At 42.6% G+C, this 25,739-nt stretch overlaps 1 protein-coding gene, 1 long non-coding RNA gene and 1 other non-coding gene across 26 annotated transcripts in view; 2 read left to right on the top strand and 1 right to left on the bottom strand.

Annotated features, from left to right (window-relative positions):
• Positions 1 to 25,739, bottom strand: part of TENM1 (teneurin transmembrane protein 1) — a 1,198,498-nt gene that overhangs the window by 344,438 nt on the left and 828,321 nt on the right. The window lies entirely within an intron of this gene.
• Positions 1 to 25,739, top strand: part of LOC128335401 (uncharacterized) — a 119,690-nt gene that overhangs the window by 70,259 nt on the left and 23,692 nt on the right. The window lies entirely within an intron of this gene.
• Positions 23,355 to 23,426, top strand: TRNAA-GGC (transfer RNA alanine (anticodon GGC)). Its single transcript has one exon. It is a non-coding gene; the product is annotated as a tRNA-Ala (tRNA).

The raw sequence follows: 25,739 nt of genomic DNA, 5'->3' as shown, positions 1-25,739 counted from the left end.
CATTGCATGCTATGGTTAATTTTAATCATAATACACACTACACAGCCATATACAGAGATACTCATGCGGAAGACAACGAATCAATTTTACCAACTGTGCTTCTCTACTAGGCCTGCCCAACTTGTGAGCCTCCAATTCCAAAGAGAGGCCACCAGCCATGTGTGGTAGCCTGTCAGGGACTCCATAAGTCTCCTGCCTGTCTGGGGCTAGAAAAACAGACTAGGTGGCAAGCATCCGGCAAACTGCTGTACGTATCTGATAATGAACATTCACCCTGGTGAGTCGCAACTTCTTCTGCACAGAATGGTCTGGTCCACACAATCGTTAGATCTGAGGTTTAATGTGGGTTACCATGATAGTGTGAATCCATGCCAAGGTGGTTCACAGCCTGACATGAATCTCTACACAGTGGTGGCCTAGTTCACACAATTAACACTGTTTGAATTTAGGTTTAATGTCCATTACCAACATTAGCATGGATGGTAACCCACATTAAACCTAGATTCAAAACCGTGTTAGTTGTGTGAACTAGGCCACTACTTCCCATACTTCAGTCAGCAGGCTGAATGCTTGTATCTGTATATATCCTTTTAAGTCAACTGAACAGCAAATATGTATTAAAATGGAGGAATATGTATGTTTGTAGAATTGAGGGCCAGGTTTACATGCTACTTTCCAGCAAGTACATTTTACTAAGTCAAACCAGTCCACCAGTCTGACTCATATTAACCTATCTGATCATCTTCAGAAGCTTCGCTTCGGTTGCTTCTGCCGTCTGAAGGATGATGATGCAAGGGAGGAGAAATGGTCTTGCGGTAGCAAGAATGACTTGTCCTCTTTGCCAAGCATGGTCTGGTCTGGTTGCATTTGAATGGGAGACTACATGTGCGAGCACTGTAAGATATTCCCCTTAGGGGATGGAGCCACTCTGGGAAGAACACCTGCATGGTTGCATGCAGAAGGCTCCAAGATCCCTTCCTGGCATCTCCAGATACGGCTTGGAGAGTTTCCTTCCTGCAACCTTGGAGAAGCCACTGCTGCCAGTCTCTGTTGACAATACTGAGCTAGATGGACCAAGGGTCTGATTAACATAAGGCAGCTTCCTATGCACCTAAGATGGCACCTCCTCTGGGGTTTCACCCCTCCCCCCCATTAGCTTTTAAGTGCCAGGCTAAGACACCCAGTTCGAATTACCCCTGTTAACCAAGCAAAGAGGCACCATTTAGAAGTGGCAATTCTCTTTATTGAGCAGTGAGAGAGCAACGGACCCTTTTCATCCCCAGCACAGCACCCCTCCAGGGGCTGTTGCTGGTGTCTACAGTATATTTCTCTTTAGATTGTGAGCCCTTTTGGGGCAGGGTGCCATCTATCTATCTATCTATCCATCCATCCATCCATCCATCTAGTGTGTGTGTGTGTGTGTGTGTGTGTGTGTGTTTGTGTGTGTGTGCAACCTGCTTTAAGAACTTTTGTTAAAAAGTGGTATATTAGTAAGTAGTAGAAGTTTAGGGCTTTGCCCATCACCACAGCTCTATTCACACATTATGTTCAACACACAATGCATGCAATTATTCACAGTGCACGTAGCAATTATTCACACATTATGTTCAATGCACATATAGTAGTACACTTCCTATCTTTTGTATTTGAGGAGGTGTGACTCATTTTTTAAGAATATGGTGAATATTTATATACCGCTTTTCAACAGACGTTTCCAAAGTGGTTTACATAGATATAAATAAGTGTGCTATTTTTAAATAGCCCGTGTACAGCTATTCACAGAAAACACAGCACATTTGTACTGATACCTATATGCATGTACAACAATGTCTGAAGAAGTCTCATATTTTCCCGATCTCTACCTCTCCAGTTAGCAGAAACATCAATCAGCAACATTAGTCAGTTTTATTGGCAGTTTTAAATTTTTGGAATCATTTAATGCGATTTTAAAATATTGTTGGCTATCTTAGAGACTTGATTCAAGGATGGGTTATAAAGAGCTTAATAAGTAGTAAATAAATGCACAAACCCAGCAGAAATAATTTGGGTCGCAGACTGAAGGGAGAACCTACTATTTGCTATACAAGCTGTGAAGTCTTCAGACAAACAGTTGAAAATGGGGAAAGGGGTTCAAGTACACATCTATCCTTCTGTGATTCTTTTCCCAGCCTATATTTATCTTCTTTTTGAGCCCTACTGCTAGTAATTTAAAGGAAACACCAACTGTGCATTCTCATCTCCTAGGAAATTTAACTAGATAGAAAGAGGAATATTTGTCAAAGGTCTTCTGCATAAATGATATCAAGTAGTGGCATCAAAAACTGTTCATCGCTACTTTAGATATCGCGCACCAGAACTGCATTGATAAGGGATTGTCAATCTTCAGGATTTTCCTCCATGAATGACTGATTAAGTTTGACACTTTCAACCAGAATATTGGGCAAAGCATCCTGGTTGAAAGTTATCCAAGAATCAAGAAAGAGATTCTAAAGATAAACTTTCAACTAGAATACTGGGCAGAGGAAACAGACCAGAGCTGAACCAGGATAACTGTTTCTGCATGAACAGGGGCAACCAGGCGGGGACAGCGAGAGACGTAAAACACTATTTACCCTGGCGGCACAGCTGTTGGCCTCGCCACTCACCCTCCTAGTGCCCCCAAGCACGTCCCTCTCTCCTTTACCAAGCTGCTGCTGAGCTGACACCTTGGTTAAAGGAGAGGGGAGTGCACTTGGAGATGCTGGGAGGGCAAGTGGTGGTGGCAGAAGCCACACCAGCATAGATGTAAGCAGTGCTTTACATCTCTCATTGTCCCTCTCAGCCACCCCTTCCTCCTCAAGGGTCCCCCACCCCCTGTACTTCTAAAAGGGAATCCTCACCGGATTCCCCTTTACAAGTATATCCCCTGAACTAGTTCGGGCCAGTTCGATGACCAAATTGAACCAGACCCAGTTCAGCCAGTTCTAATCCAGTTTGGATTCAAACCGAACTGGCCAAACCAGTTCTGTGCACATCCCTACACTGTAAGATATCCCCCTTAGGGGATGGGACCACTTTGGGAAGAGTATCTGCATGGTTACATGCAGAAGGTTCCAAGTTCCTTCCCTGACAGAATCTCCAAGATAGGGCTAGAAGAGACTGCTGCCCGCGATCTTGGAGAAGCTGCTGCCAGTCTGTGCAGACAATACTGAGCTAGATGGAGCAATGGTCTGAGTACCAGGGCAGCCTCTTATGTTCCTATGAAATCTCCACATTCCCCAGAGTAACATTCTGAAATTGCATTTCCCCCCAGTCCACCACCCTGATGTATTTCTGCCACAAGCTCAGTACGAGACAAAGCTGTGCTTTTTTAAATTTTTAATTACTAAGACTGAAATTGGGTGAGATTCCTGGATTTAACTATTACCTGAGCTGCCCAATTAATTCAATGCCCCCGAGGTATGAACTGCGGCTGAGCCTTGCATGACTGAATAGCTCCCTTTCCCAAAGTTTTTCATGCACTCAAAAAAAAGGGCTAGGGTTACCCTTATCAATCTAGCTAGCAACATCTGGAATTATGATTGGGGGAATGAGAGCTTTTGCTGGACCTGCCCCTTCTGATTCAAGCACTCCTGACTTCCTGCTGACATTGCCTTGCTTGGTTCAGATCCAACCTCATAGCTGACGCCTTCTCAAACTACTTCTGTGTAAGAGAAGTTTCTGTGAAGCTTGCATTCCCAAGCCTCCACAGAGTTCAATGCAGGGAACATGCACCTTTTAAAAAGGAAGCTGCCCCCTAACCTAGATGAGCAACAGCCATTGCCAGTCTGTGTAGACAATACTGAGCTAATACTAATACGGACCAGGCAGCTTCCTCTGTTCCTATGAGATACTAGGAGTCATACTCCAGGGTGCATCATGCAAGCACCTCAGCATGCCTCGCCTCCAAAGGAGAGAGGTGGCATTCAAAGTGTGTGCGTGTGTGTGTGAGGGGTGGGTGGGGAGGTCTTAGAGCAAGTTTAGAATGTTCTGGGCAAATTCCAAAAGCCTGAGCAACACACGGATTAGTCTCTTACTGATGGTTTTCCACCACCAGAAGTTTATCAGGGAGCCAGTTTCTCCTTGCAAACATGCTTTTGCCCTGCACAGAAACATGCTTTTAGACCCATGTGGGAGGGAGGTCGAGCCACGTGGGAGAGGAAGTAGAGAAACAGTGGGTGGGGAAAGGGTTAAGCATCCCTTACTAAACTGGTTCTCGATGCTACCCTCCCCTTCCTCAACCTTACTCGCTATTTTTAAAAACAGTAGGCTCTTTTACGACAGGATCTCACGATCCTAATTAGGGTAGGTAAAACATTCTACCTACTACTACTACTACAACAAATATTTATATACCACTTTGCAAGCAAAGTTTTCAAAAGATAAATAAGATATCCAACTTCAGAAGCTGTGCGTGTTCCCATTTTTAGACTACTTTTCAGTAGGCTTATGAGATCACCCGGCATTCTGTGTATGTGTCAGTCCGTGTGTGTGTCCCTCCCATCAACTTCGCAACACCTGGACTAATATGAACCAAATGGGGTACACTTGTAGGGACACCTCAACAGCAGAGTTTGTGGTGATGTCATCCACACTGATTCAAGATGGCGGTCACGTACACATTTGAGGTGCAAGTGGACTAACTTGTGAAATGCTTAACTGATTTGAACCAAACTTGCTGCAGCTACAGGAACACATAGGGACACTGTCAATGGCGTAGTTTGTGACATCATCCAACCCAATCAAAGATGGCGGCCATGTGAACATCCAAGGTGCAAGAGGGCTAATTTGTGGACTGTCTAACCCATTTGAACCAAATTTGGTACAGTTGCAGTGAGTGACACACAGGGACACCTCAATGGCATTGTTTGTGATGATGTCATCCACACCAATTCAAGATGGTGGACACGTAAACCTTTGAGGTGCAAGTGAGCTAACTTGTGAACCGCTTAACTGATCTGAACCAAATTTGCTACAGCTGCAGGGACATATAGGGACACCTCAGTGGCATGGTTTGTGATGATGTCATCTACCTCAATCCAGGATGGCAGACGCATGAACATTTGAGGCACATGTGGGCTAACTTGTGGACTGTCTAACTGATTTGAACCAAATTAGGAACAGTTGTAGTAGTGACACACAGGGGCACCTAAATGGTGTAGTTTGTAATGATGTAATCCACCCTGATCCAAGATGGCAGACGCATAAACATTTGAGGTGCAAGAGATCTAACTTGTGGACCTCGATCTGAACCAAATTTAGTCCACTTGTGGAGACAGTGAAAGTAAAGTATTTATTATTATTATTATTACTACTACTACTACTACTACATTTACATCCTGTTCTTCCTCCGAGGAGCCCAGAGCGATGTACTACATACTTAAGTTTCTCTTTCATAACAACCCTGTGAAGTAGGTTAGGCTGAGAGAAAAGTGACTGACCCAGAGTGACCCAGCTAGTATCATGGCTGAATGGGGATTTGAACGCGGGTCTCCCCGGTCCTAGTCCAGCACTCTAACCACTACACCATGCTGGCTCTCTAATCAGCAGGCTGATTAGTTCTTACTAGAACAACTTGTTTAAATTGTGTGCCAGTGAAAAGAAAAGTAGAGAAGTGATAGTCTGAGGCTCCCACTGCGCAGGAGAGCTCCGTCGTACCGGCTGTTCAATGAGATAAAAGGAATAGCTGGCTACCCAGCAGAAACCCCACAGGCAATCACAAAACAGGAGTATGCACTGCTCCCAAACTTGGGTAGGACTAGAGATGTAAGATTTCCAGAAATTCTGAAGTCATGAAAAAAATCTCCATTTTTTAAAATTGAAATTTTAGGGGAAATTGAAATATATGCAATAATTTTCCTAGTGTTCTTTATGGGTCTAAAGTCACATTGTTTCTTTAGGAGCATTTATCATGTATAACCTGTTTTGCTCATAATACTGATCATTTTTGGTATATATTACATTTAAAAGTATTGCATCACTACAAGCACTTTCTGCTTCTTCTGATCCTTCATTTTTATTATAACACTGGATTGACATTATTGAGATAAGCCTCTCTACCTTTTCATACTTGCTTTTATTTCTTGATCTGGTATATTTCCAAGCATAGACCAGTTTCTTTCATAGGCTGTAGATGATGGAAGAATCTGAAGCAAAAAGCTTGGGGGAGAAAAGGCCAGAACAGCTTTCCTTATATGAATAAATCTGAACATCTTTTCTTAAACATTTTACTCATAATTCTAACAAAAAATTCATAAGCCATTTTTTTTTCAATTGGGGGAGGGGAATGAAACTTTTTTAAAAATCTCATTTCCCCCACCCCAGGCCTTTATATCTCTAGGTAGGACGCTTGTCCTATCCTGTTGCTGGTCATGAAAACCAGCCTAGTGTGTGGAATCAACTACACACTTCTGCATGCAATTTATAGTTTGCTTCTCAATATTTCGGCATCATTATAATTTATAAAGCCACCACGGCTCATTGACAAACACGGCATTCATTTGTGGAAGTAACTCAACAAAGCTGAGGACATTAATCCCCATGTTTATTTCTAGGCGCTTGGCAGAAACAGGTAGATCCATTTATTGAGCTAATTTATTGAGTGTAAATGACTGTCAGCTCTCTGCTAAAATAGTTCTCTTGAGCCACATAAGAGGCATAGCTAATAACAAGCTGTCTAGTGACATGACATTCTACACACTTCCCACCCACCACAACTCAATCAGAGATTAAAAGCACCATGTATCATCCTGGTGTGCAAGATACATCTTTGAGGGACCATCTGCACTCCAAAGGTTGGTTTCGGACACTGTTCATATGTGGCTTTTACCCTTTAACAGCTCCCATGGAGGATAATCATGTTAATTACCCTGAATCAAATTAATGGCCTGGTCCCAGTGAGCATGCTCAGGATATGAACAGGTTTCTACACACCATGAATCTGCTCTTCTGGGTGTGTCAAGGCATGGTGTGTGAGACAGAAGCTGCAGCTAACATCCCAACAGCACATACATAAGGATGCTTAGAGTTCTGACATCTGGGGCACTATCAGCAAACCCTGCATATTTCTTTACTATATAAACAGATGTTCAAATCTGAAAGACACACAACCACAAATGTGGCTGATGAGAACATGCAGAAACATTACAGCAATACAAGGCTCCTATGCAAACATGCTTTTCAAGAAGTTCTCCCTTCCTTCTGTGCAAAGGGTGGTGTGGGAAGGAAGGAAGGAAGGAAGGAAGGAACTTATTTCAAATCATCTCATGAAAGAAATAAAATTCCAAATTCCTGCCCCTGCCCCCCACCCCCACCCCATAGCTCAGTGGTAGAGCATTGCATCTGCTTTGCATGCAGTCCTAGAGTGAGAAAAAACTCCTGTCTGAAGCTCTGAAGAGCCACTGTCAGTCAGTGCAGACAAAACTGAGCTAGATGAACCAATGGTCTTACACGGTATAAGAAAGCTCCCTATGTTCCTTGATGGTTCACTTAAAAACAACAACAACAAATTGTTCAACTTGCCATATGCATGGCAAGTTGGCTAGTAATGGGTTTTTAAGGCTAGTAACTTAGGTATACTTATTGGCAGAATAAGGGCTCATCCACATGAGTACAGATATGCAAAGTGCAAATACGTATCTTGAAAGTGAGCTGAGGTGACTGCTTTGTATTTGGACCAGAACAGCACAGACAAACTTGATACAGGTAGACAGACAACAGCATTGTGTTTCCAGGTTTCGGGGGCAGAGGGGAATGATTGAACTTCAAGCACAGCTGAGACTCCCCCCTCACCCCACAAGACAAAGAGATATAGCCCCAAAGAAACCTTTTGTGTTTTGTGCACCCTTCGTCTCATAATGCAAATATTCTATGTTTTTCCTATCCATTGCATCGATGAATACAAATTAAGGAACACTATAAAAACATTTTTTTAACTCCCACCTTTGCTCATTATTTCAGATTCTTGAAAAGAAAGGTCAAATCAGATCATCACTGTGGTCACTGACCAGTATACAACCCACTGTAAATACAGTAGGCTGAGGAATGTGACCTTTTCCCAATACACTTTCCCTTTAGGGGAGAGCTACAGTTGCCTGGTGTGACCTGGAGGCTAAAATACAAAATTTAGCAACATTATAAGAAACATCTTTAACTGCTAAAAGAAATCAAATGTAAAAATTGTCAACTCAACCTGGAAGATCTTTTATCATCACCTCTGAAAAGTATAAGCATGCATATGTATTCAGTACTTGGTTTGGGCCCCTTTTGCAGCAATTACTGCCTCAATGCGGCGTGGCATGGATGCTATCAGCCTGTGGTACTGATGAGGTATTATGGAAGACCAGGATGCTTCATTAGCGGCCTTCAGCAATTCTGCATTGTTTGGTCTCATGTCTCTCATCCTTCTCTTGGCAATGCCCCATAGATTCTCTATGGGGTCAGGTGAGTTTGCTGGCCAATCAAGCACAGTACACTGTATACTTTTCAGAGGTCCGATATTGTTCTGTTCTTCAATCCTTGTCTTCTTGGTTCCATGTAATATTCTAATTTTCTGAGATTGTGGATTTGGGGTTTTCATGAGCTGTACACCATGATCATCACAATTATAACAAATTAAGGCTTGACTTATCTCGCTTTGCATGTAATGCGTCTGTCTCATATATCAGTTTCACCTTTTAATTTGCATTACTGAAATTAATGGACTTTTGCACGATATTCTAATTTTCCAAGTTTCACCTGTAGTACATTAGGACATGGCCAAATGATTCCATCTGTCCTGATCCACATGGGCAGAAACGTTGCTGAACAGGGATCTTTTTGTATCTGCCTCCTAATAAGGCTGACGGAAGGACGTTGAAAAAATTATTATTATTATTATTATTATTATTATTATTATTTATTACATTTATATCCCGCTCTTCCTCCAAGGAGTCCAGAGTCCAGTACTACATACTTAAGTTTCTCTTTCAGAACCACCCTGTGAGGTAGGTTAGGCTGAGAGAGAGGTGACTGGCCCAGAGTCACCCAGCTAGTATTATGGCTGAATGGGGATTTGAACTCAGGTCTCCCCGGTCCTAGTCCAGCACTCTAACCACTACAACACACTGGTTCTAGGGCCCTAGAAAAGGCCCACCAATATCTGGGTACAATCAATGTACCCAAATATGGTGTCTGCTGATAACTGGGAATCTGCCTAAGGGCCCTGTAAGCTCTAGGCACCTTAAACAACTTTGGAGTTCCATGTCCAAAATCCATCCTCTCTAATAAAAGCCTTGGTGTCCGTCCGTGGACGGACACCAAGGCGTGTGTTCATGCCTCCCTGGGCTGTTCTGGGCATGCGCGAAGCGCATGACCAGAACAGAGCAAGGGAGACACGACCGCCAGCACCCAGCGGCCATCTTGGACGACCAGAAGCGGCCGCTGCGAAAAACCAGGGAAGAGGCAGTGGGGGAGATTGGCCAAGGCGGCGGCAGAGCAGAGGCAGCGGCAGCGGCTCCAGGCCAGCCGTGGAGAACATAGCTAAGTGTTGTTTCATTGTTTCATTCCTCTTCACAAAAGGAAGTGGCGGCGGTGCTGCTGCTGCTGCGGGCCGTGCGCGGAGTTGGGGGCGGCATTAGTCACCACAGAGGCGGGCCCGAGAGAACAGCCGCGAAGGCTCCCCAGTGACTCCCCTCCTTCCCCGCCCCCTCCCTCCCTTCCCCCCGGAACTCAATGGCTACTTGGAGTGGATCTTTAAGGCAGGCAAGAATGGAGGAGAGCGTTGCTGGTGTCTTCTGCGCTCCCTGCTGCTCAAGGGCGGGGGGGGGGATTGATGAAAACAAAGTCTCCAGTCTCTGGGGCCTTTCCCTAACAGACCCACAGAAGGAGACACGTCCATGGAGGATAGCGGGTGTCATTGCCCACTCACCAGGATGGCTGTTGATTCCCTTCAGGACCAGAGGGGGCATGCCCCCCAACACCCAGCGCTGGTGGTGAACACCAAGGGGAATGTGTGGTTTCCTTCTTTTCCCCACTGCGGGCTTCCCCGGTTCTTCAGTTGGCCACTATCCCGCTATCAGGATCACAGAATAGGGGAGGAGGCATTACTCTTTGCTCTTGCCATGGTTCTGATTCAGACTCCTCCCCCCTTTATTTAAACCCTACACAGATTGCCACAAACAGCTTAAAAACAAATGCTAAAGGGCTGCCTTTGAAGAGTTCTTAGAAACTTCCGTTGGTCCCAAATATTGCTGCTATTGACCAGCCAAAAGGGGAAGAAAAGAGAGAGAAGGGAGGGAAAAGGACAAAAGAAAGAAGGAGGGAGGTAGGGAAAGAAGGAAAGAGAGATCTAAGGAAGGAAGGAGAAAGAAACAGGAGAAAGGAGAAAGTGAGGGAGAAGGATAAAAGAAAGACGAAAGGGAGGGAGGACCCGCCAGCCCCAAAGAGCGAGCCCGTTAAAGGAAGAAAAGAGGAAAAGAGAAAGAAACAGAAAGAAGGGAGTGAGAAGAGGTGGAAGACACGATGGAAAGGAGAGAGAGGGAGAGGGAGAGAGAAGGAAGGGAGGAAAGAGAGAGAGAGAGAGAGAGAGAGAGAGAAGGAAGGAAAGGAGGGCGAGAGGGAGGGAGAAGGAAGAAATGGAGAGAGAGAGAAGAAAGGAAGGAAAGTGGGAAAGAGAAAGAAAAGAGAAAGAAGGGAAGGAGAAGAGGAGAAAGGAAGGAAAGGAAAGAGAGGGAGAGAAAAGGAATAAATGAAAGAGAGAGAGAGGAAAAGGGGGGGAGGAAGAAAAGGAGGGAGAGAGAGAGGGAGAAGGAAGAAAGGGGGGGAAGGTACTAGCGCCCATTATTTTAATGGGCTTAAAATTACTAGTTGTTTAAATATTTTGTTGGCCCTCTCAAAACCCAGGGATATTAAAGGAGCTGATGAAAAGCTACATAGAGATGATTTTCTGATAACAGTCTTCACCCAATTCAAGTGAAAAGTATTAAAGAAGCTAGTCCTGTTGTTTAAAAAAAAAAAAGGTTAACATTTAACCAGTAAGTGATCATGGCCAACCAAATTTTGGCTTCAATCCTTATCATTCCAGCTTCCAAATTCAGTGCCACACTAGAGACAGATCTTGGAGTAAGGAAAAAACTCTTTAAAAACCAGATTGGACTCTTTCGAGGAGCTCAGAATTAGGATAAGGCCCTAATTGGTAGGGGCGTGCAAAAATCAAATTCTGCGATTTGATTAGAGGTCAGATCGAATCACTGAACCATTGAATTGATCCATCAAGAACAGCCAGCTTGTCCAGCTCTCTTGACAAATCAACCTCAGATCACCCAAATTAATTCGAGTTATTAGAGCACCATTTTGAAGTCCATTTTGCTGGGGAAATGGGACTCAAAATGGTGCTTTTTTTCCAGGTAGAGCTGGAATACCAAATGGGGTTGCAGGTAGGCCAGTCCTCCAAGGCGGGCAGATGCACTAAGTCCAGAGTGGAGGGCTAGTCCACTAAACCCAATCAGTAGACCAGCTCTCCTGTTTTTCCGGGAGAGTTGGCCTATCAATTGGGGTTAGCGGGTACAGCCCTCCGCTCTGGACTTAGCGTGTCTGCCCATGCAAAGGACAGGTCCATCCACCCACTGCAATTGGTAGACCAGTTCTCCCTGTGGGAAAGTGCCATAATGAGATCCATTTTTCCGGCAAAATGGGGCTCAAAATGGCATTCAAATCACCTAAATGGATTCAGGTTGAATCAGGGGTGATTCACTTCAACCCTGAATCGGGCCCTCTATTTGAGGGCAATTCAATTCCAAGTTGAATTTATGAATTGCCCCTGATTCAATCTTGAATCAAATTGCACACCCCTAACAACTGGGCTTTGTAAAGTAACGCTACCAGCAGCTTAGCTGTAAATAACTTAATAGCTACTAGGAGAAAACTTCCTCCCTTTGCATGATGAAATCTTAGAATGGGTGCAGCACTGCTTTGGGCTGAAGAGATGACATGATCAACCTGAGAGATCTCCTTCCCTGATACCTGGAAAACCACAGCTGCGTATTTAATATTTGCTCGAGAGTGTGGCCATTTATACCACACTTAAACATCTTTGGTCTGTTGGCAAAGCCCATGACTTTCATTTTTTTGGTAACTGATTACCAGATGTTCTTCAGTGCAGCGTTGGGCAGTAGAAATGTGCACAAGCTGGTTCCGAGCCTCCTCTGGGAAGTGCCAAACTGGCTTGGGCGCTGGTTTCCAAACTGGCTCGATGGGGCAGGGAGCAGTTCCCTTTAAAAGGCAGATAAGGAGCTCCTTACTTGCTCATCCCCTCCCTGCCACTTTTCCACTGGTGGCATCCACTATCCAAATGGCCGTGCAGGGCTGTGATGCTGTTCCCTGCAGCCTCTGTGTGGCGCTGGCTTGCACATGGGCATATGCGCACCGGCCATGTGCGTGCCAATGCCACATGTAGGCTACAGGGAGCAGTGCTGCATCCTCACAAAGCCGTTTTGGGGGGGGGGGGGCGCCACCGGTGGAAAAGTGGCAGGGAGGTGATGAGCAGGTAAGGAGATCCTCACCTGGTTTTTAAGGGAAATGTTCCCCGCCCTGCCAGCGGGTGCATGAAAAGGTCATGTACATCCTTATGGGCCAGGGCCTTAAGAGCTGGATTTGCAAAAAAAATAAAAATAAAAATAAAATAAAAAAATTGCAGCATCCGCATACAGCAGAATGGGCAAACACTTATTCGCCAACTTGGGGGCATGCAGATCTAAACGCTTTGGCCATTTAATTATGAAGTTAATATAGATTTTTAACAAAATGTCTTCACCAAGGTTTCTTGGATTTTAAAAAAGTTGTTTTGCATCCCTAGAGTTTGTTCTCTCAGTAAAGTAGCACGCTCTGTTTATATTCGGTTTCAATTTCATAGCTATGAACGCCCTCAGTTCCTCAAAGCAATCATGAATGGCTTTCATCAGATGTCTGTGTACGCACTCCTGTGCCAGATTGCAGGAGCACTGAAAGTTTAATTGGTAATAAAAATACCATCACCTTGCCCAGTGAAGGATCCTGAAAGGCGTCTTAGGGGCTGGTAACAGACTTGGCAAGGATCACTTCCCACAGAATCGCTACTCAGGTCCCTCTAGGGTCCTGCACACATTTCAATTGATATTCCACAGCAGAATGTGAGCCAGCATGGTGTAGTGGTTAGAGTGCTGGACTAGGACCAGGGAGACGCAAGTTCAAATCCCCATTCAGCCATAAGACTAGCTGGGTGACTCTGAGCCAGTCACTTCTCTCTCAGCCTAACCTACTTCACAGGGTTGTTGTGAGGAGGAACTTCAGTATGTAGTAAGTACACCGCTCAGGGCTCCTTGGAGGAAAAGCAGGATATAAAAGTAAAATAATAATAGTAACAACAATACCAACAACATATAGAGTGCAAGGAAAGGGAACTCTCTCAACAGAATCACCACCAGGCCATTATAAATAGATATTTGATACCCACCACTGCTGGCATTCCGTCACAAACAGACCCTAATTCTGTGACCAAACTTTTGCATATCTGAGTTGATCTGCATGATTTATTCAACTTCCAGAATGCAGGCTTCGAGAACTCAGCATTTTGCTGTTCCCACCACCTTAGGGCCATCCCTGCTCTCTAAGGTCAGGGTATTTAGCTTTGCTTCTCTCCCCTCCCATGGTAGAGGACCATTTACTGGGCCATTTACTAGGCAGCCTGCTGCTGCTCTTCTTTGGATGGAGCATCAGGTTGGGACTGGGGAAACACAGGTTCAAATTCACACTTATTTATAAAGCCCACTGGGTGAACTTGGTCCAGTCACAATCTCTCAGCATAGCCCCTACCTCATAGAGCTGTTGCGACGATAAATTTGAAAACCCTCTACTACGATGCATATTTATATACCGCTTTTCAACAAATGTTCCCATGCAAACTGTTAGCAAAGCACCTCAGAAAAACAAGGCTGAGCCCAAAGGATGTGGAGGTTAGAGTGTGAAACTAGAACTCAGGATAGGAACTTAGGAAGATGCCTTATAACTGAGTTAGACTCTTGGTCCATCTAACTCAGCAGTGTCTACAATGACTGGCAGCAGCTCTTCAAGACTATAGGCACGGGTCTTGGGATTGCACCTGGGACCTTCTGCTTGCAAAGGTCACTCACTCTGCCACTGAGCTATGAACCCATCCCCAAAGGGAAATATCTTACAGCATTCACAGGTGGTTACCAAACCAAATGCAAACCAACATGGACCTTGATTAGCAAAGAGAATGTACTATGCTTAAAGATACAATTATTAATCAGTTATCTTTAATATCTTAAAGTATATTTGTTAAAATTATTCATCCTATCTGAAAAATAATTAATTACAAAAACCAGATTCAAGCAAAAAAAAAAAAAATCACGTTTGTAACAGATTATTTTTTTAACACCCACCCCTCCAGTTTGCCCAAATTGAGATTTTAGACTTGAAGTGCATAAAGGTGTATACATCAGTAGTGATGCTAATTGCTTGTTGTCCTCCTTCGAATGAACCCAGACTAGCGTATGTTATCCCCCATCTTATCCTCACAACAGGCCTGTAATGTAGGTCAGTGACTGTCCAAGGTCATCTAGTGAGTTTCATGGTTGAGTGGGCAAGCATGAATGGATCTCTCTTCCAACTTTATAGAATATATAAATACCCAACCCATTTCTCAAAACTCTTCCCCCTTTTAGGTAAACAAAACAAAAACAAAAAGAACAAACCAAAAGCAAGGGGCGGGGGAAAGAGTCATTAGTGATTCTGTTATCAATCACCCTGACCACAGATTTCTACAAAAGTGTATTTCACAATGCATATAGTTCCAAGAATTGATTCCAGATTTCCTGGAATTTGTCAGGAGTCTCTCTCTTTAAATATGCTATTACCCCTATTCAGAACTCAGGCCAAACTAACTGAAAAATGCCACCTATGTTATATGAGACGACAAGCATTATACCAAAGTCTCATCTCTGCAAAGAAATTATGCATTATATTTTCCACCACTCATCAGAAATACAAGGTCAAAAGGGAGGGAGCAAATAATGCCTCGTGTTTAAAGTCTGATAAATCATCCAGAGATGTCTGGATACCAAACAAACAGATTTCCTTGACCATGATAGAAGAAAACCTGATTTCTGCAAAAAATATTTAAAATACACCACATTACAAACATTGCACTTACTGTATCTTTGTTAGGGAACTCTCTTGCAATCTGAAACAGACATGCATCTCCATTAGGATTTATTTCCCTTACTACAAAGTAAGATACACAGACATTTCTTAGTTCTTTTGGCTTGCTAAACAAAATCATCAGCAGACTGTTTTAGCCAATAAATTACAAAATATTTGGGATATTAGGAGGAGTGTGGCCATTTTTTATTCGCCACTAAACAAAAATGGAACACAGTATGCAAAATGATGAGCCTAGTGAAATCATCTCCAAGTGAACCAATGTGGTGTTACAATATATGAGAGCCAGCGTGGTGTAGTGGTTAGAGTTCTGGACTAGGACTGAGGAGACCCGAGTTCAAATCCCCATTCAGCCATGATACTAGGTGGGTGACTCTGGGCCAGTCACTTCTCTCTCAGCCTAGCCTACTTCACAGGGTTGTTTTGAAATAGAAACCTAAGTATGTAGTACACCGCTCTGGGCTCCTTGGAGGAAGAGCGGGATAGAAATGTAATAAATAAATAATAATAATAATAATAATAATAATAATACTCTGCTCAGGAGCCATGCCTGATGACACCAGACCTCAAAACACTGAAGCAACATCAAATCTTGGATTAACTTAGATTTGCACGGATGGAAACCATAGGCTTGACAAGATAGTAGAAAGCAGTCTGTGGGTGTACTGTCTCATATGCTCCCCATAAGCCCTATAAAGTGTGCACATGTGCAAGTCTTGGCACACCAATGAGGTTGAGGGGAAATGGAGGAGGCGGTTGAAATGTCCAACGTGCTGTCTTTCAGGGGTTTATCTATGGCACAGTCCCTCTCATACTGTGAATGCCACCTTCCATTTGCAGATTCAGGATGTCTCTCTCTACATATTGGGAACATAGAAAGCTGCCTTCTATCCAGTATTCAACAAAACCACTGATCCATCTAGCTCAGTCTTGTCTAAGCAGACTTGCAGCGGCTTCTCCAAGGCTGCAGGCAGGCGTCTCTCTCCGCCCTATCTGGAGATGCCAAGGAGGGAACCAGGAACCTACTGCATGCAAGCATTCAGGTGCTCTTCAAAGCAGCTCCATCCCGAGGGGAATATCTTACAGTGCTCACACAATTAGTCTCCCATTTCAATACAAACCAGGGTGGAACCTGCTTAGCAAAGGGGACAATTCATTCATGCTTGCTACCACAAAAACAACCATTCTGTAGAAACTTCCATTCAGTGGAAGCTACGATATGTGCACTAGTTTCTATCCTAAGATATTAATGGGTAGTCCAGCCTTTAAAAATTAGAAACCAAATCATCAACCCAACAACAAACATTTTTCTATGTTGTTTTTCAGGCCACATAATGACAACTCTTTCCCTTCCCTCTATATCTATTTTACCTTGTCACTATTGTAAAATCAATCTGCTGATGGCTTTGAGATCAATATAAGCTGGACAATATGGCACACCATTCTTTTGTTTGTGTTGGCAATTGCAGTTTACACTCAGTAATTGACAAGGTTACCTGCAGAGAGCCAAGCTATGAAGATTTGTGGTTAAATTAATGATGTGTCATCTGTTTAACAGTAAAAGCAGTAAGTCGTAATAGCTGCGTTGTTCAGTCAGGATGGGAATGAATCTGGAAAGATCTTGGGGTAGAGGAACAAAAAAGCAAGGCTGATGGTGCAGGCAATCTCTGGCATGCATTCGTATTCCCTACATGTTATGCCTTCAGTAACAGAAGGCTAGTTGCTGCTTTCCGTTTTCTTGGATGGCTGCCTAAACTACAGCTGCTAGAGTCCCAGCACTGATCCTTAGGTGCAGTCAGAAGGAACTCTATTCTGAGAGAACAAGCCACCGGACTGAAATAAAAGCCTTCCACAATGAAGAAGAAATATCGGAAGAAGATGGTAAAAACAAATAGAGTGTATGTCAAATTCTCTCTCCCAAATTTGCTTGAAGTAGGAGACAAATAGAAGGACAAGGGGGGGGGGGAATCCAACAGAACAATGGAGCTTTATATTTGCTCATGTGTTACAAAGCTAAAAAACCAAAACCAAAACTTAGGGCCAACTAGACCATGCCACTTCAGCATGACTTAGGGCCTGTGTGCTCGAGTCTCCCGAGTCAAGCAGCAGATGCACTGAAATGCTATGAAAATCAGAAATGAAATTATAGATGGTATGTAACATTTCTCGGAGATCAACAGAGCTAATGAAATATTCTAACATAAGTATGTATAATTAGAGATATAGATTTTTTTTAAAGAAGCAAAACATTAATGGATATTCATTTTCAAAAAGGAATGTTGGCATTATAGCAGATAATTGACATGAAGCCAAATTCCTATCTTCTCTTGGCTTTAGAAATCTAGATTTAAATTGACCCATTTCAAAACACAGTTTCAGAACTATTCTAAAATAGCAGAGTTATGTTTAAGGATATGAGAGCATGGCTTGCATATTTTAAAGTCTAACCTCTCCAATAGCTCAAGACAGCTGACATATTAAAACAAGGTGTTCCAGTAAGAACTAATCTGCCTACTTTCCATTCACTGTCCCTACAACTGGACTAAATTTGGTCCAAATCAGTTAGGCAGTTCAAAAGTTAGCCCACTCACACCTCAAATGTTCATGTATCAGCCATCTTGAATTGGAGTGGATGACATCATCCCAAATTATGTGTTTGAGATGTCCCTACAACTGTATCAAATATGGCCCAAATCAGTACCCATGTGCACCTCAAACTTTCATGTGACCACCATTTTTAATCCAGGTGGATGAAATCAGTACAAATACAATTTTGAGCTGTCCCTATGTGTCCCTACACCTGTAGCAAATTTAGTTAAAATTGGTTAGGCGGATCACAAGTTAGCCCAATTGCACCTCAAATGTTCACACATCCACCATCTTGAATGGGGATGGATGACATCACAAACTACACCACTGAGGTGTCCCAGTGTGTCATTCACTACAATTGTAGTGAATTCGTTACAAATTACACTTATGTGTCACTCACTACAACTGTACCAAATTCTATTCAAATTATTTATCATATTTTATTGGTTAGACGACCCACAAGTTATCCCACTTGCACCTCAGACATTTACGCATCTGCCATCTTGAACCAGGGTGGAGAACATCAAAAAATATGCCATTGACCATGAATATGAATGGGAGACTTGATGTGTGAGCACTGCAAAATATTCCCCTCAGGGGATGGAGCCACTCTGGGAAGAGCAGGAGGTTCCAAGTTCCCTCCCTGGCAGCATCTCCAAGACAGGGCTGAGAGAGATTCCTGCCTGCAACCTTGGAGAAGCCACTGCCAGTCTGTGAAGACAATACTGAGCTAGATAGACCAACGGTCTGACTCCGTATATGGCAGTTTCCTACATACCTATGAAGCATCCCTTTATGTCCCTACAGCTTTAGTAAATTTGGTTCAAATCTGTTAGGCAGTTCACACACGTTAGCCAACTTGCGCCTCAAATGTTCATGCATCCACCATCTTGATCCAGGGTGGATGACATCATCAAATTATGCAGTTGAAGTGTCCCTATAACTGTACCCAATTTGGTTCACATTGGTTCAGGCATTGCAAAGTTGATCGAGTGAGACGGAAACATGAAAAAACACATGGAATGCCAAGTGATCTCATAAGCCTACTGGAAAGTAGGCTAAAAAGAGGAGAGGTTTCCCGTAATTCTTTACACCCACTCTTACCTGTGTAAGTGGCACTCATACAATTAACCCACACAGCTCATATGGCTGTACCAATGAAGACAATTCATTAAGATAGTTTTCCAAGATTTCATGTTCACTACAGAATCCAAAAGTCTTCCTTGCTAGCCTTTGGAGACATTTACTGATTCTCATAGTGCCTTCAAAGAGTGTTCAAATCCAAGGTTCTACTGGCTTTGTGCCTTTTAATTGTTTGGCAGGGACAAGAAACAGGGCTTTTTCAGTTGTGGCCCCTTGGCTATGGAACATAGGAACATAGGAAGCTGCCATATACTGAGTCAGACCATCGGTCTATCTAGCTCAGTATTGTCTTCACAGACTGGCAGCGGCTTCTCCAAGGCTGCAGGCAGGAATCTCTCTCAGCCCTATCTTGGAGAAGCCAGGGAGGGAACTTGAAACCTTCTGCTCTTCCCAGAGCGGCTCCATCCCCTGAGGGGAATATCTTGCAGTGCTCACACATCAAACCTCCCATTCAGATGCAACCAGGGCAGACCCTGCTTAGCTATGGGGACAAGTCATGCTTGCTACCACAAGACCAGCCCTCCCAGAGGAACTCACCCTGCTCTCTCCCTTAGGGTTGTTTTTTTTAAAGATCTCAAAACCCATCTGTTTAGAGAGGCTTTTAAAATCTTTTAATGATAAACTGATGGACTTGGTATTTTTAGCCTACTTTCCAGTTGGCTTATGTGATCACCCGGCATTCTGTGTGTGCTGTGTGTCCCCCCTGCCCCCGCATCAACTTCACAATGCCTGGTCCAATATGAACCAAATCAGTACAGTTGTGGGGACACATAGGGACACCTCAATGGCAGTTTGTGATGATGTTATCCATCCTGATCCAAGATGGCAGACGTGTAAACTTTTGAGGCACAAGTGCACTAACTTGAGGATTGCCTAACCGATTTGAACCAAATTTGGAACAGCTGTCGTGAATGACACACAGGGACACCTCAATGGTGCAGTTTGTAATGACGACATCCACCCCGATCCAAGATGGCGGAAACATGAGCATTTGAGATGCAAGAGATCGAACTTGTGGACCTCCATTAACACCAAATTTAGTCCAGATGTAGAGACAGTGAAAAGAAAGTAGTGATTAGTTCTTACTAGAACTTGTTATTTGCTTGTTATTGAGTTTGTTTAATTGATTCTATTTTATGCTGTTTTATTTGTTTTGTTATTTTAAACTTTATATTACTTTTACTGTTGTGAGATGCCCCGAGCACTGGATGGGAAGAATATAAATATTTTTAAACAACAACTGGGTACAAGCCCTCTTGAGCAATTCCTTATCCCTCAACACTAGTGATTAACCGACTAAAGACTGTATTAGTAATTTGAACAGTTTGTGATTTTGTAAACTTTGATTTTTTAAAATTTTCTTATTAATGTTATTAATTGTTAATCTGGTCTGTGACCACAATAAACTTACTACTACTACTAGTAGTAGTGATTAACCAAACATAATGATGAGAAAGGACCCACCACCTTTTTGGAAAGGTTTGCAAACAGGAAATTTCTGCAAGTTCCTGGAAATAGCTAACCCAGCCATCTTTATCATCATGGTCTTGGTGTTCATGTGTCAAGTAAAGGGAGCATCTCCGCTCTCAGTATTTCGCAAGGAAATATTAACTGTCTCATCTCCCAGACCCATGTCTCTCTCTATCTGTTCAGTTGTGTCCGGCTCTCAGTCACTCTATGGATCAAAGCACTCCATGCCGTCCTATCTCATACAGCTTCCTTTAATTCCGCCATGGTCATTCCAGTGTCATTTTTTATAATATCCAGCCAACGAGTACAAGGCCGTCCCTGTCTCCTTCTCCCGCTGATCATTCTCAGCATAATTGTCTTTGTGAATCAGCTCACATGACATGACCAAAATATGTCAGTCTTTATGACATATTTGTCAGACCAAAATATGTCAGACCCATGTATCTACATATAAATATACTTTCAAGGTCCATTTAACTCATCTCATGCTACAATAAATAAGAGGAGTCATCATTCAGTGGTAAAGCACATGCGTTCCAGGTAGAAGATCTTAGGCTCAAATCCTGGCCTTTCCAGCCAAATGATAAGAAGGCTATGAAAGACTCTCTCTGGCCAAGACCTTGGAGAGGGCCAGTCAGTATAGCCAATTATCTTGCCAGTTCCTTGATGTAAGTCAGCTTACAAACATAAGAGCAGCTATGCTGGATCAGGCCCAAGGACTATCACCAGCACCCTGTTTCACACAGTGGCCCAGATGCCTTGGGAAGCCACACAACCAGAAGACGAAGGCATGCCCCCTCCTCCTGCTGTTGCTCCCCTGCACCTGGTATTCAGAGGAATCCTGCCTTTGAGCCTGGAGGTAGCCTATAGCCATCTGGACTAGTAGTAGCCAGTAATCACTTTGTACGTTCAGATTTCTTCATCTCACTATACACCATTTAAAAACAATATTACATTGTGAACTGGTTGTAAAGCAACTTGCCATAAGTGAGATACCAAAACAAACCAACAAACCAAAACCCCACACCCAAGAGGGAAAATCCTATAAGAGTCTCCTCTATTGCTTCATGTTATTTTTATTTGTTTTTCCGTGTCTGGGTCCCTTTTCAATAAAAATCCCCTATATTTGTTCATCACACTCTTCTTCAGACTTGTGAATGCTGACAGTCTAACTGCAGTTCAGAAGGAACTACTGTGATCTTCAATGAAGATAGACAGGCCACCTCAGAAAACTGCCCTCCTCTTTCTACGACTACTCTCACTGAACAATTTTTTTTATTATTACAGGTTGCTGTTTCTAGCAGTGACATTTAAAAAGGAAGCTGTTGAATTTCTTGTACAGACAAGAATGGCCCAGTCATGTCCAAATGCTGGATACAAAAGTCTCTCTCTCTCCCTCTGTGTCACACACACACACACACACACACACACACACACACACACACACACACACACACCAGCTTCTCTTTTATTTTATTTATTTTATTTTTATTTATTACATTTCTAGAGCACCCCATTCAGAGGCAACTTTTAAAGAGCAACTGGCCCTATCCATTCCCAGCACAATAATTTAAAAAAAAAATTTAAAAAACAAACACCATTTAAAACACACTGCTTAAAACAACATAAAACATTTTTAACACAATTCAGAGCCATTTAAGAACCAATTAAAATACTTAAAAACAATTTATAAACCTTGGAAGGCCAAGCCAAACAAGTATGCTTTTGGTCTTAAAGACTATCCAGAACCTAGCAACTTCTTTCAGGTACTCTGCCATATTCCATTAGGTTCCTCTAATCTACATGGGATGTCAATTAATGGATAACCCATTAATGGATAAAAAAACATATTACCAAGCTGAACTGAGGATCACACCCAAAGTGCCCTCAGCAAAGGTTGCTATCCTATTAGACACTAATTGAGCAAAGAGGCAACTTTTAAAGAGCAACTGGCCCTATCCATTCCCAGCACAGTACCCCTCCAGTGGCTGTTGCTGATGTCTACCTTGTGTTCCTTTTTAGATTGTGAGCCCTTTGGGGACAAGGGACCATCTTATTTATTTATAATTTATCTTTCTGTGTAAACTACTTTGAGAATTTTTGTTGAGAAGGGCTATACAAATATTTGGAGGAGAAGGAGGAGGAGTCCTTCCTTGTTTTTAGATTATGAACAACTGGATGTACCAGGTACCATTTCTGGAGAGACATTCTAAAATGGAACCCTGCCTCCACCCAAGTACACACCCCTAAGATATTCTCCTCAGGGGATGGAGCCGCTCTGGGAGGAGCAGAAGGTTCCAAGTTCCCTCCCTGTCAACATCTCCAAGATAGGGCAGAGAGAGATGCCTGCCTGCAACCTTGGAGAAGCCGCTGCCAGTCTGTGTAGACCATACTGAGCAAGATAAACCAATGGTCTGACTCTGTATATGGCAGCTTCCTATGTTCCTATGTACTTCAAGTTCCCTGTTCAAAAAATTTGCTGCCTTGGGGCCACCTTGTTAATCAAAATATATTCACTGATCTATCTAATCAATTAACAAAATGTCACAGCCCTAACAATGAGGTCTATTTGTGAGTCATTTTTAACAGAATCCAGTGGCAATAAACCAAGGTTCCTCCTCCAGTGCACCACTGAAAGGCTAGGACACTTTCCCATTTAATATAATAAGAAATAGCTGTCGTCATCACCATAGCATCAACTGTTTTAATATTTTAACCTTGTTTTAAGTTTTAAATTGTTTGAATGTTTAAATTTTATTTTAACTGTTTTTATTGTAAACCACGCAAAGATGCTTTGTGTGCTATAGAAATCTGGTAAGTAAGTAAACAGAGCAAAATCATAACATTATTATATCTGCTGATCCTTAGCTGCTATGAAAAGAAAAGCATTTTGAGTGTGGGGTGGGGGTACAATGCTTCTGGCAGGTTACTTGTGAGATGGGGCTGTAGCTCAATGGAAGAGCATCTGCTTGGCATGCAGAAGGTCCCAGGTTCAATCCCTGGCAGCATCTCCAGGTAGGGCTGGGAAAGACTTACTCCTGCCCAAAACCTTGGCTTGCCGCTGCCCATCGCTGCAGACAATGCTGAGCTAGATGGATCAAGGACCTGTCTCAGAATAAGGCATTACATCTTGTAACTTGTATTTCAGCCAATGATTCAGGTCACACATTTGGTGGAACTGGGCAACACATCAGAAATTTCCATCTGTAAGAGGCATCCAAACAAGCAGCATTACAGACACGGGAGATGCAACTTCTTCCAAACAGTGTCTGCACAAAAAGATGTCTGGGGGTGGGGGGCATTACTCATTGAAATGAACTGCTACCTGGGAGAACCCTACCTTCTGCATCATTCCCACAGCACATTTAGGTCATCGAGGGAGGTCCATCTCCAGATGCCACCAGCTTCTCTGGCAGTGACTTAGGAGTGGGACTTCTCTGTAGTTGCTTCTGGCCTTTGGAATGTGCTCCCTAGAGATATCTGTGGCCCAACATTTTTGTCAGCTTTTGAAAGAGCCCTTAAAGGCGTATTTTTTTTACCCTCGCTTTTAGTTATCTTTGAATGTTTTTAATGGTTTTAACTCGTTGTTGTTGTAATAGTTTTTTTTATTGTATTTATGGTTGTGAACCACTTAGAGCTTTCTGAGTCTGGCAGTGCATACATAAAATAAAATAAATAAATAAATATAATTTAGTGCACTTCAGGTAAAATGAAGAAACTGACGGCCAGGGTACCACTATTACCCCCGCCCATATGTAAGGTCACTAAGCTAAAGTGCAGATGTGGCAGTCTGCTGCCTGCTTAGCTGCTTGCTTGCAGCAAATTAACCATAAGTGTATGAATAGCCCCTGTTTCCCGTAAGACAGAAGGAAGAAACGGTTCTTTGTTCTGTAACCACGGGAAATAACGGTATACACAAACAAGTTACACTAGAAGCTCAGAGGGATCGCATATGTTAAAGAATGTTTGCCTACGTTTTTCTAAATGCTTCAGGACTAGCAGAGATGGGGTGGGGGCTAGCGGAGTGCTGGTATAACTGAAACTTTCTAAGTTTTTCTATATAAGACAGATGCTAAGTTTGCTGTGTGTGCTTTCTTCGGGAGCGATCCTCAGCACCTTTATTCCATGCAGAATAAACTTTGAAAGATTTCCACCCTTGGTGTGTTAATTGACTCTTGTATACCAGGCACTAACCCCACTTTTTTGGGATAACAAAACCACACCTTCTTCAGGGTCAAATTGTAAAAACAATGACTCCATTAGAGACAAAAGTATATCCCATACAAATATTCTATTATACAAATATTATCTTCGTACATCTTATCTTGTGTTACAGACTGAGTCACCACAGCATGAGTATAACTCTTAATTTATTTATTTTTTTAAAAAATCTAAATCTAAATGAAATGTGTCAAACCAGATTATTCATTATTTTCCTTCTCAGTTAAAAAGCTTTTATCCATTACATAGTGAATATCTGCCCCACAAAAAATGCAAAAAGAGGGCGGAAAAAACACAGTCAGAACTGAGATTACTGAAGAAGTTTGACATTTTTTAAAACTATGATTCCCAATCTGTTCATTTACTTTAAGAATATGGAAGCCAGCCAAAGATTTGAAAAGCGATTTAAAATTTAAAAAGTGGTTCTTAAATATTGGCCAAAAATTTAAAAAGCAGCTTGGTTCCACAGCCATGCAAGTTTTTGTATTGTCTCTAAAACATTAAACAGTTAAAAATACAAAGAATGGAACTAATGCTGTAATTTTCTGTAGTCTGACACACTCTCTCAAATATGATGCCCGGGGTCTTGGCAAGTTAATACACACAATGGTTTTAGCTCCCTAGAGCAAAACCTTATACAAGGTTGCAATGCAATCTAATTCTTGGACTGAAGATGCAACTTCATTTTCCATGGGTAGACAGGACTGCATTTGAGTAACAGAATGAACAAACATAAATCTGGTATAAAATACATACAGGCATGAATGAACGAACATAAATCTGATATAAAATATATACAGGCACTCCCCAAGTTACAAACACCTGACTTACAAACATCTGTACATACAAACAAAGCTCCATAACATTACATTAAGGAAAGCCACAGCTTACAAATGCCAACCCACACATAGAAACAAGTTGTCACTCTTGTAAACTATATGCGTTCCAAGTTATGAACATCTGACTTACATATGAACTTTTGGAATACAACCCATTTGTAAGTTGGGGACTTCCTGTATTTAAAGTAGGTGATTATTTCATGTTTATATTTACATCCTCCTTCTTCCAAGGAGCTCAGGATGGTGCACATGGTTATGTTTATC

Source organism: Hemicordylus capensis, chromosome 11 (assembly GCF_027244095.1).
Source record: "Hemicordylus capensis ecotype Gifberg chromosome 11, rHemCap1.1.pri, whole genome shotgun sequence".
NCBI lineage: Eukaryota > Metazoa > Chordata > Lepidosauria > Squamata > Cordylidae > Hemicordylus > Hemicordylus capensis.
Note: the sequence above shows the minus strand (reverse complement) of the source record. Positions and strands in the feature narration are given on the sequence as shown.